Genomic DNA, 12,502 nt, shown 5'->3' with positions numbered 1-12,502 from the left:
CACCAGCTTGATAGATACATGCATGGAAAGTCATCTTTTTGGATTGTTTTGGCAGCATATAGGGGTGGGAATAAGCTGAGCATATATAGGTGTTGATAAGTCTGAATCTGGTCTGCTAAGAAATTCAAAGTCTAAGTCTGGTTTGTAGCCTATTATAGACTTATTTTTAGGCATGAGACATGCCTTTTTGAAGGCATGATTGACTTATTAGCCTACTTAAATGCTTGTTTCATTTGAACATTTGTAAAAAAAACATTTTGACTAATGTTTAAATAGACTAACAAATTAAAAGATCAATGAGATTAAATGTTTGTTTATATTGATTTGTTCGAGTTTACCTAGTAGCATAAGTTTTGTAATACTGTTTGTTTGAGAGAACTTATGACACTGTTCATAAGGTTTTTCAGCTTGTTTCACAAGTTCTTAAAGATAACTAAGCTTTATTTTTATTTTTTAATTTAAAATAAAAAATATAATACAATAATAATAATAAAGTTATTTATATTTATTTAAATAGATCGATTTGATAGGCTTAATTTTTTATGGTCTATAATTTAATATTTTTTTAATTAAATAGGTTTATAAAGAAATTTAGATTTTTTCTACTTGGAAAAAAGTCCAGTCTAACTTAAATATATGAAGGTTAGGTCGTAGGTCTAACTTAATTAATGTGGAATTTTTTACCCAAATGCCACAAGTTGAAATAGAAATCCCAAATTGCCAACTCTTAAATTTTTTTTCTCAAAATACCACTTTTTTTTTTTATCTTTTAGTGGAATTTTTTAATATTATTTTTACACAGTCTATCTGGGATGGAGGAAGCGTCATAGACTCAGTTAGGGTCCGACATCTTAGATGAAGGCCCCATTTTTTCTTTTTCTTTTTTTTCGTTTTTAATTTTCTGAGTTATTTTAAATTAATTAAAATTAATTCTTTAATATATAAATTAATTAAAAATTAATATTTAATATAATTTTACTTTAATTTTTTATATTAAAAAATATAATAAATATTGTTTCTTTATGTTTTAATTTAAATATATTTTATTATATTTATTATAAAAATATAAAAAATATTTTTAAAAAATATTGTTTGTTTATTTATTATATTTTTTTATTATGTATTATATTTAATTTTTTTAAAATAAAAAAAATAAAAAAAATTATATTAAATATTAATTTTTAATTAATTTATATAATAAAAAAATAATTTTAATTAATTAAAAATAAATTAAAAAAATAAAAATGAAAAAAAGGGATCCTCCATCTGAGATGGTGGATCCCAACTGAATCTCTGACGTGTCCGCCGTCCTAGATGGAATATGTAAAATTAATATTAAAAAAGCCTTTAAAAGACGAAAATTGACATTTTGAGATTTTTTTTTCAAAAAGATGATATTTTGGAATTTCTATTTCAACTTCATGGCATTTGGATCAAAAACTCATTCTCATCGTAGCAGAAATCATGGTTGATGTTTGGATTAAAAGTATATAGAGTAATGATTAAGTATTCATTATCCTAAAATCATGTCAATACAATGATCATGTAATAATGTTAGTGAATTTATGATTGCATAATCATATCATTAGGGTATCATGTCATATCATTCTCTAACTGATGTGGTGAATAATATATGTTTCAATTTATGTTTTAAAAATAGAACTGAATCGGTCAGTTCAATCGATTGGATCGAGAACCGGAGATGAATACGGTTGACTCAGCCTTTCAAAACCGTTAGTAGGTCAAAACTAAAGTAAAATCGGAAAAATCAGATTGGATCGTTCAAAATCATTTGAACCAAAGAAACGGAGGCAGTTTTGTAAAACCGTCTGGTTTAAAAAAATTCATCAAATTGACCATTTAATTTTTTTTTTATAAATTTTAATATGTCAATATCAAAACTTATCATACATTCTCAATCACAAAAAAAAAAAAAACTATATTTTTTAAAACCATACAAACTTCTAAGTTTTGCCATTTCATTATAGTTTTTCTTTCAACCACACTCCATTATCATCACACCGTCTCTTTCAAACATAATCACGATATCCAACTCAATATTGATTATCGTTCAAGTCAATATTGTTTGTTGTTGTCAATTAAAATTTATTTGTCGTAGTTCAATTAAAAAAAAAAATTGTTTAATGAAGTATATTATATTATTTATTTTCTGTAATTTATCTGATTTAATTTAGATATTTTTAATTATTTGAACTCTATTTTAGTTATTATATTTTTATTATTTTAATTTTGATATGAATTAGTTTAACTTAGTTTATTGTAATTCTTTAATTTGATCAAATTATTTTTAAATGAATGTTAAAATGAAGTGTAGAATTATATTATATTATTATATGTATTATCGATATTGCTGTATTAATTTTTAAAATATTTATTTTATTAAGTTGTGAACCTATGATTATGTGTCACATATTTATGAAATTTATTTTTATAATTAGTTTAATAAACGGTTCGACCGTAGATTTTTGCTCGATTGAATTTGAAACCGTATGTTTCACCAATTCGATTTCCGATTTAATTTTTAAAGATCGATTTCAATTAATCCATGTAAGAACATCTTTTCAAATAATAATAATAATAATAATGGAATTGGAAGTGGTACTCTAAGTCTTATGTGAAAAAAGTAAGATTTACTGCTCGACAATATAAAAATAAAGGATGTCATGACTCCCTCCCATCCCTCCATCACTTAAATAAAATATATTTAACAAAAAATTAATATTAATATTTTAAAAATGTGTAATATCAAAAATTCATCTCCAATTTTATTTTAAAGCATTTTCGATAATTATGATGACTAACTTCAACAACAAAAAAAAGTTAATAATGATGACGTCGCCGCTTACGCGAAGTGAATTGGAATTAATACGGGTGTCAATGTCGATAACATGCTGTTGCTATGATTTTGTTGACATTAACAAGTTTGAATTCAAATCCAATCTTTCCATATAATGACACTAGTAGTGTATCACAGCCCCACAGGAAGCAAGGCAACAATTTTGCATTGTTTTCTACATAATCAATCACGTTCGTGACACATTGCTTGCAGCTACATTTTTTATATATAAAATTATGATTTGAACTCGTGAAGAGTCATATGCATCAACAGCGTTTGGTTAAATTACTACTCTAATACACTGTATTCATGAATCACTGAATTGGTTGTAGAGTTGTGAAAGACTTTTGCATACATAGATATGGACCATGAATCATTACAGTGGTCAACATCTGAAGGACCAAGTTGTAGGACATTTCACCTTGACGTGACTAAAATGGAATCATTCATGCATTGAATATAGAACATCGTTACCCTTAACCATACTAGGGACCATAATAAAAAAAGACTGTTGTGTTGTGGCATGCGGATTGTTGATGTATTGATGTATCCACCCATTTTCGACCTTTGCACAGACAAGCAAGATTTGATAAATCTGCCACCTATGAACTAATTTGTTTACGAGTCTTGGCTGTTGTCTATGGTAGTGGTCCTATCCTAACACGGTTGAGACTTGATCGCCCAGTGTCCAATTTATAGAGGTTTAAGCAGAAAGTGAATTTAGAAGATTTATTATGTAGTTCTGGTTATACATAGCAAAACTTTAAAATTGTTAAAGAAACTTTCATGATTTATTCATTTTTGTTAAGTTGTAGACGTCATTGCCACAACTGCCACAAACTTCATAATGTAGGCACAAAAATATAAAGGAGTCCAATTATAGGTGAATTCTTGAAGTATCCGACAATACGTAGTGCTGCTTGGAAGTGGGTAGTTGTAGGCTTGGATAGAAATTGGCTCAGTTTGCACACACAATAACATATATCAGGTCTAGAATGTGTTAAATAAATTAACTTACATATCAATCGTTTAAAATGTAGATCACTACTAGAAATTCGGTTGGATCGATGTGTAAGTTGATAGTGGGATCCATTGGAGTAGAGGCAGACTTGGCAATTTTCTCTAAATAGATCCAAATAATATTTTCTCTAACATAAAGAGATTCCTTGATAAGACCTTGCAATTTTCAAACCAAGGAAATATTTTAGGTTTCCCGGATCTTGAAGCTCAATTTACTGTCCTAGACATAGTTTATGATATTGATGTCACATAAGCTAGTGCCTACAAGTATAAGATCATCCATGTATACTAGAATATCATTAAAGTATAAGTTATTTTTCTTTGTAAATAGGGAATAGTAAAAATTGTATCGGGTGAAGCCTTAGTTAAGAATGGTAGCAGTATGCTTATAATTCCATTGTCTACTGGTCTACTTAAGGCCATAAATAGATTTATAAAGTTTGTAAACAATATTTTTGGGGGAGGTAATAAGCTCAGGATGACTTTTCATATCAACCTCTCCATCCAGGTCCCGATGAAGGAAGATGGTGTTTGTACCCAATTGATGTAAATACCATCCTTGGGAAAAGGCAATGAATAAAAGGGTTCTTATAGTTGTCATTTTGACAATTGGACTAAAAGTCTCACGATAATCTAGGTCTTCTGTTTGAGTAAAGTCTTTGGTCGCTAAACAAGCCTTGTACATTTCTATGGTGCCATTAGCAAGTAATTTTAACTTAAATATCCACTTATAACATATATCCTTCTTATTAGGGGGAAAGGAAGTAAGTTCACAAGCGTTATTGTCAATGAGGGCCTTTAATTCTAATTCTATAGTCTTTTTTCAATTGGGGTCAATTATGGCAGCAAAGTAAGAGTTAAGTTCAGTGACAAAAGATAAATTTTAGTTAAAAGTTTTGTTAGTAGAAGATAAACTATTATAAGAAATATATTTTGAAAGAGGATATGAAATGATACCTAAATTGAGGGAATGACCAATAGTTGAACCTTGAATGAAGGCACAATAAATATCCTGGAGGTATGTGGGGGATTTGGATATCCTGCTAGATTTTCTTATTGGTTGGGGAATGGGAAAGGTTGTACTAATGGCCATATGAGTGGGAGTAATGGTGGAGGGGTTATGATTGGATGTGTGAGTAGAAGTTATAGTTGGATTATTTGGTGTTGAGATTATTGTTGGCATGGGAACGGAAGTGACAATATGAATAGTTGTGGTATGTTAGAAGGATGATATTGAATATATTCAAGATAGTCTAAACTAAGGTCAATGATGTTGTTTAGGGTATGAGAAGGTGTGTGATTAGTATCGTGGTCTGTGATGGGGAAGGGGAAATAAGTTTGTAAAATAATGGTATCCATAGAAAGAAAATTAACCTTGTTTTTTAAGTCATATAAGATGTTCCCCTTTACACCATTTTTGTCACCTAAATAGAAACATGTAAAAGATCTAAGGTCTAGCTTGACTCTATTATGATTAAGTTTGGATGCAAAAACTAAACACCTAAAGATCTTAATGGTAGAGTAGTCAGGTAAGGAGTTATGTTGGATGGTAAAAGGAGTTTGCAATTTCAGAAACTTAGAATGAAGTCTATTGATAAGAAAATCATCATGAGAAAGGGCATCCGCCCAATTTTTTTAGGTAAATGAGATTGAAAATAATAGCACAAGTAACACTTAAAATGCTTTGATGCTTTCTTTCTACAATACCTTTTTGTTGGGGTATGTCAAGATAAGAAATCTGTTATTGGATCCTATATTTTAGGTAAAATAATTTTATTATAAATTATGGGTCATTATCATATCTAATTGTCTTGACAATATGATGAAATTGGGTTTTAACATTTTAAGTAAAAGGCTGAGTTAAAGTGGATGTTTCATATTTAAGTTTCATTAAAAAAAATCCACAAAATCTATTGTGATCATCAACAATTGTTAGGAAGTATTTATGGACTAACATGGATGGGTTTAAATGGAAACTTAAATGTCCATGTAAACTAAATCAAAACAAGATAAATAAGTATGTTTTGTTAAGAAAATGTAGCCTTTTTCTTAGCATTATCACAAATATAAAAAGGTTTAGAAGTAGGATGTAATGGGGAAGCTTTATTGATTTGAGTAATTATGTCATGAGAATGGTGACCTAGGCGATTTTTCCATAGGTTATAGTTATTAACAGTGTGAATACAATTGATAGAATTATTCCTAACATTATTATTATTAGTTTTAGGAGTGTTGTTAATAAAAATGAAAGGAAAGGTAAGCATGTAGAGGCCATTATATAGCCCATCTATATCAATCCTCATTAGGGTAAGTGTTTTGTGCCAGCCAAAGACCCAAGACCCACTACTCTGCATCGACCAGTGGCCTAATATCACGAGGCCATTATTTAGCCTACTCCGTTAGGTCCAGGGTATAAATACCTTTGTAAAGGATTCTCAGGTACACAATCATTAATCTTCACTATCACTACCACTATATTGAACCCTAAACTGAATTGGGTGTTGGAGTGCTAACCATGTAGGTACCCCCCTTAGGTTCACTGTATCATACATAGCAAATACCAGTTAACGACACCATATCAAAACTGATACCTCTGGTTCAAGAAACATCATGATTGCAACCTTTGATCCAAGATGTCACATCGATGTAGTGCAGCAGAAGCTTCGCTTCCCTGTAGTTTCCTCAAGCATCATCATTTCTCGTTCCGCAATGGAACAATGATGCTGTCTATGGGAATCAACTTCTGATTCCTATGATTTCCACAATCTACCTCAGCCGTATCTCCATAAACCTTCTTATAGTGTTTCTCCCCATAAAAAAGGAGGCATTTAACTTCTCTATCAGAGTAGCCAAAATAGACGCTCGACCATGCCAGTCCACCTATTTATACAAAGATCTAAGAGCATTAGCATTCACCCAAAGCTCATCCAATTCCTTATCGGCATCAGAATTTTTCCGGTCAAGAGCTTCACACCTCTCCCTCAGCTCATCTCGCTCCCTTCACAATATAATCAAGGGACCCATCCGTGAACAAAGTACGTGAATCATTCGCAAAAAGGACATGGTTGTCAGTTACAGATCAACCCTAGATAATATCTATGTCTTTAGTAGACATAATGTTGAACAAGTGACTTCAAGCACAAGATTTGGGGGGAGGGGGGGTGAATAGTGGTATTCAAAATTCGTGATTAATTTTTTATTTTCTCTATTAAGGTCGTGTTAATAATTTTTAGATGAGTAATCGTTGTCGCTACCAATATTTCGCACGATAACTAAACTTGGAAATGACTGTTAAAAAGAAAACAGAAGAGTCGCCACTGAATTTTATTGGATTTCCTCTATGGGAGAGGAGAAGGAAAATATTCGATAAAACCCTCGGGGAAAAGAATGCACACAGGAAGTGCAATAAGATAAGGAATCAGTCTCGTAACTGAGACTCGGGTTCGGAAGTCGGTTACGTAAGGGGAATGTATTAGCGCCCCTCGCATCCATGGTACTCCATGGAAACCATTTAGATTGTGTGCATACGCGGGGTTTTATCTTGTTTATTTTCTAAAGAATTTGAAAGAATTGGGTTTTGGGTTTTTTTATTATTATTGTGCTCGCCAAGGATTATAGTCCTTGTGCCTACGTATCACTCACCGGGTGATGAGGAATCAGAGCTCCATAGTTCGGAGTAATTTTACCTTTGAGAAAATGGTTTTAGGGATGGTGCCCTAATGCACAAAAGTAAGGTTTGATGGATTGTGTTGTTTTTACCTTGAATAAGGGTTTATGAAAAAAAGTGTTTGTGATTAGATTGCACTAAAGTCTATGGGTGAAGGTGAAAATTCTAGACAAACAAGCCAAGCATCTTGTGTTAAAAATAATCATAGCAAGGATAGGAAAGCTCCATTATTACTCATTCTCCACCACTTAAGGCTCGTGGCACACAATACTAATCGTAACTTTATTGTATTTTGAATTTGATTATGAAAATGTCTGTTGACATTGAATCAAAGGTTTGTTTATTTGATTATGAAATTGGGTAATGGATAAACTATACAAAGTAACCAAACAAGAAAGTAAATGGTCTCATTGTAAGATAGTCCAAGAGAAAGTCTTGTGTGTGCAAAAGTGACCTAAGCTAAACAAAGGATAATGGTCCTACAAACATGTCTCCCAAGGGTAGTGCCATGATGCCATTCTCATAACAAGTATGTAAGTAACATATGAAATCCAAAGTCAAATACAAAGTGTCACAAGATATGGAAAGGGTAAGGTTCTCCAAGCAAAGGTCCCAAATGAGATCCTCTAAGTCCAAGTTGATTACAAGTGGGATGAATCCTTCTTGGTCTTATCATTTTATCATGTTTTTGTTGTTTTAAAATGTTTGATGACAATAAAGTAAAGAAAAATAAATAAACATGCATGTTGAGTTTATATAATGAATATGATGATGATGAATACTTGAATGTAAATTACAAGGTAATAACATAAAGGTAAATAACAAAGTAACAATGATAATAACAATGGTTAGTGGTAATCAAAGTTAGTAGCGTAATGCATGGTTAGTAGTGTGTACAAGTCCAACACTTGAGGATTATTTATCCTTAGGTCAAAAGATTCAAAATATGGCGCATCAAGGGGTAACTTATCACTGATGTAAAGTATTGAAGATGATCAAATGATCAACTTACAATAGGTTTGTAACAATGAAAGTTATTAAAACCCTAAGTCCATCTATCAATAGCTTGATAAAAGGAATACTATACTAACTCAAGGGCTAAAGGTGTCATACCCCGATTTTGGCCCTGAAATTTTTTCCCCATCAATCACTCGTTTGCATTCTTTCTTCATGACCATTCCATCTGGTCATGATACTATCCAAAAAAAACGTTTATTGGACTTGCTACCACGACCAGTCCATGTTGGTCCTTTGGGTTCTTGTTTCTTTATTTTGGTATAAGATGATTAATCTCTTTAGTCATGCGAGATTTGAAACCTCTTTCACTTGTTAGGATCAAATGAACCTCATGTTTCATCTTTTGTCCCAATTTCATCAAGGTGATTATTCATCTTTCATTTGTCACATTACCAGTTCTCACTTTTCTTTCAAATAAATTATGTGTCAAGTGCAAAATATTTTATTTTGGGTCATCATGCATATTCATTTTCTCATTCATTCATAATTCAAAGAAATTCCATATATATTTCTTCATTCACATTTATATTCTCCATTTCACATTCAGGATTCTACATTTCATATTCAAAATTTTCATTCATATTTCTTCATTACATTGGAAATTTTTTCATTCATATTCAAGAATTTCCACATACTCATTCATAGTCCGATTACTTCGTTCATTCATTCAATCATAATCATGGTATATGAATAACTTATAATAAAAATAAAAATAAAAACATTTCATCACACACTCAGGCATGGTCATGGTTCTGCTCAAGTCTTGGTGGTTCATACTAATTTCATTGCAGTTGTAATGACAAAAAGGCTCATTGTTTTAGTTGCCTAGTAAATATTCCATTCATCACGCGGATAATACAGACGGAAAGATGTTGATGCTTGGTATACAAGGTGATCGATCACACACTCCAGTGACGTCCATGTTTTTCAATCAACAAGGAGATCTTCTTTTAGCCAGTTATGGTGATGGTTATGTTAGACTTTGGGATACATAGAAAGGAGTTATATTTTCCACCCATTAAACTGCTCTGGTGGTACGGCTCAATCCTTCATTGGAAGTCTATGCTAGGCCAAATGGAATCCGGGAGAGTTCTATGCCATATACTGCATGGAAGCACATGCCACAAACATGTAGTTCTGCTGAAAATGTGTCGGCAGAAGCTGTTGAAAGATTTTTGTTGCTTGCAATTGTTTGGGAGCGGAAAGGTCAGGTTGCAAGATTGGTCAAAACAGAATTAAAAGTATATGGAGAATGGTCTCTCGACGGTGCGGCTATAGGGATGGCATGGTTAGATGATCAAATGCTGGTAGTGCTCACTTCAATTGGACAGTTGAATTTATTTACTGAAGATGGAACTGTGATTCATCAAACAAGTTTTACTGTGATTCATCAAACAAGTTTTGGTGTGATTCATTAAACATATTTTGGTGTGGATGGTATTGGAGGAGAAGAGCTACTTTCATATCATACTCGCTTCATCAACATATATGAAAATCCAAACTGGTTTATGATAACGATGGTATTCTAAACAGTAATTAACAGATCAATCAAAGAATTCAGAGCCGGCTTTTCTTGCCAAGAGATTAGTACAACGCAATGCAAAAGTCGCATTTGGACTACTTCAGGTCAGCATGTCAAACCTGTTTCAAATTCAAGGACGAATACATGGGTCAACAGCAAATAGAATTGCCGACATGTTTGATGATATTGCGGCTGTCACCACAGCGACAACACAGTCATAAGTTGAGAAGTCCAGCACGCGTCGAGCAGTTGCTAGAAGATCAAGCTCGGCATCATGATCACAGGGACTGTACTCCAAATTTAGTAGAAGGATCCCACCTTGATCAAACTAGAAAAGATGTTCATGATGAAACAAGTTGCAAGCAGAACTCCCCAAATAGTTGTAAGAGTGATGAAGATAAAAACATTCAAAGAGAGTCGAGTTTTTCAGTTACAGAATCTCGAGGTGAAAGAAACGTGCGAAAGAAGGACAAGTCAAGTGAGAAAGATATTAGTGATAGTCAACCCGTTGAGGAACAGAAGTCTTGTAGTCCCACTATTGATCTAAAAGAATCTCCACACCTAGAGCCACAACCACCTTCTGATGAGTTGCTTTCAATGGAAGAAGATATAGACATTTGTGACACCCCTCCTCATGTCCCTGTGGTGACAGATTTGTCATCAGGAAAATGGTTTTACCTTGACTACGGAGGTGTAGAAAATGGGCCTGCCAAATTGTGTGACATTAAGTTCCTTGTTGATGAAGGGGTACTAATGTCAGATCACTTTATCAAGCACTTGGATAGTGACAGATGGCTAACAGTTGAAAATGCAGTGTCGCCATTGGCTGCTCAGAGTTTCCCGTCCATTGTGTCAGATACAATAACTCAGCACGTCTGCTTGCAGCTATTGCCAATGATGATATTTTACCTATTCTAAACTACTTTAAAGTTGCAGATGGTAGCGAGCCACATGTTGCTACCCTTTTTACTGCTTTCCTATGTATTGGGTGTGTCATCATTGGGAATCTGGATCTTATCACTCATACTGTGACCATGTTTTTCCTTCTGTGTTATTCGGGTGTTAACTTGTCCTGCTTCCTTCTCGATCTACTAGATGCTCCTAGTTGGCGTCCTCGGTGGAAATTTCATCATTGGAGTTTGTCACTTCTAGGAGCATTACTTTGTGTAGTGATCATGTTCCTAATCTCTTGGTCATTCACTGTGGTTTCTTTGGCCCTTGCAAGTCTTATATATAAGCACGTGAGCATCAAAGGAAAGGCTGGAGACTGGGGAGACGGTTTCAAAAGCGCTTATTTCCAACTTGCACTTCGTAGCCTTCGGTCTCTAGGAGCAAACCAAGTGCACCCAAAGAATTGGTATCCAATTCCACTAGTGTTTTGTCGGCCTTGGGGAAAACTGCCCAAAAATGTTCCCTGTCATCCCAAACTTGCTGACTTCGCTAACTGTATGAAGAAAAGGTCGAGGAATGACTATATTTGTCTCCATACTAGACGGGGATTACCATGAATGTGCGGAAGATGCCAAGACAGCTTGTAAACATCTTAGTACCTACATTGAGTACAAGAATTGTGAAGGTGTGGCCGAGATTGTTGTAGCTCCTAACATGTCTGTAGGTTTTCGAGGCATCGTTCAGACAATGGGCCTTGGAAACCTCAAGCCGAACATCGTGGTGATGCGTTATCCAGAAATCTGGCGCAGGGAGAACTTAACAGATATCCCTGCCACCTTTGTTGGTATAATTAATGAGTGCATTGTTGCAAACCAGGCAGTAGTTATAGTAAAGGGTCTCGATGAATGGCCAAATGTGTACCAGAAGCAATATGGTACAATTGACTTGTATTGGATTGTAAGAGATGGTGGTCTCATGCTACTTCTCTCTCAATTGCTTCTTACCAAGGAGAGCTTTGAGAGTTGTAAGATTCAGGTTTTCTGTATTGCAGAAGAGGAAGCAGATGCAGAGGGGCTGAAAGCTGATGTTAAAAAATTCCTTTACGATCTTCGGATGCAAGCAGAAGTCTTTGTCATTATAATGAAATGGGATGTACAAGTGGATAGTGGAACTCCGCAAGATGAATCATTAGATGCATTTACCAGTGCTAATCAAAGAATTGTTGATTATTTAACCGAGATGAAGGCAAGAGCAGAGAGAGAAGGTGCAGGTCAATAACGAGTTTGTCAGGATTTTGGAAGTGGATCCTTTTGGCCTTACTGTTGTGTATCTAATTTGCCAGAACTTAACATCCTTGAACTTGAAGCTATGCACTGTCACGCCCGAAAACGACATAACCGTAGTGAGAGCAGAAGAATCATGCGACTATCATAGCCTTGCATCAAACACAACCAAAGCCCCTGCGAATCATACTTTACAGGGATGATGTAAGTGAAAGACATTTTTATCAAGTTTTACTCTATGAGTT

At 33.7% G+C, this 12,502-nt stretch overlaps 1 pseudogene; it reads left to right on the top strand.

Moving 5' to 3' along the window:
• Positions 1-10,227: 10,227 nt before the first annotated feature.
• On the top strand, positions 10,228-12,480 carry LOC127130563 (cation-chloride cotransporter 1-like; annotated as a pseudogene).
• Positions 12,481-12,502: the final 22 nt, after the last annotated feature.

The sequence above is a fragment of the Lathyrus oleraceus genome, chromosome 3 (assembly GCF_024323335.1).
Source record: "Lathyrus oleraceus cultivar Zhongwan6 chromosome 3, CAAS_Psat_ZW6_1.0, whole genome shotgun sequence".
Lineage (NCBI taxonomy): Eukaryota > Viridiplantae > Streptophyta > Magnoliopsida > Fabales > Fabaceae > Lathyrus > Lathyrus oleraceus.
The sequence above is the reverse complement of the archived record's forward strand: the minus strand, read 5'-3'. Positions and strand labels throughout refer to the sequence as shown.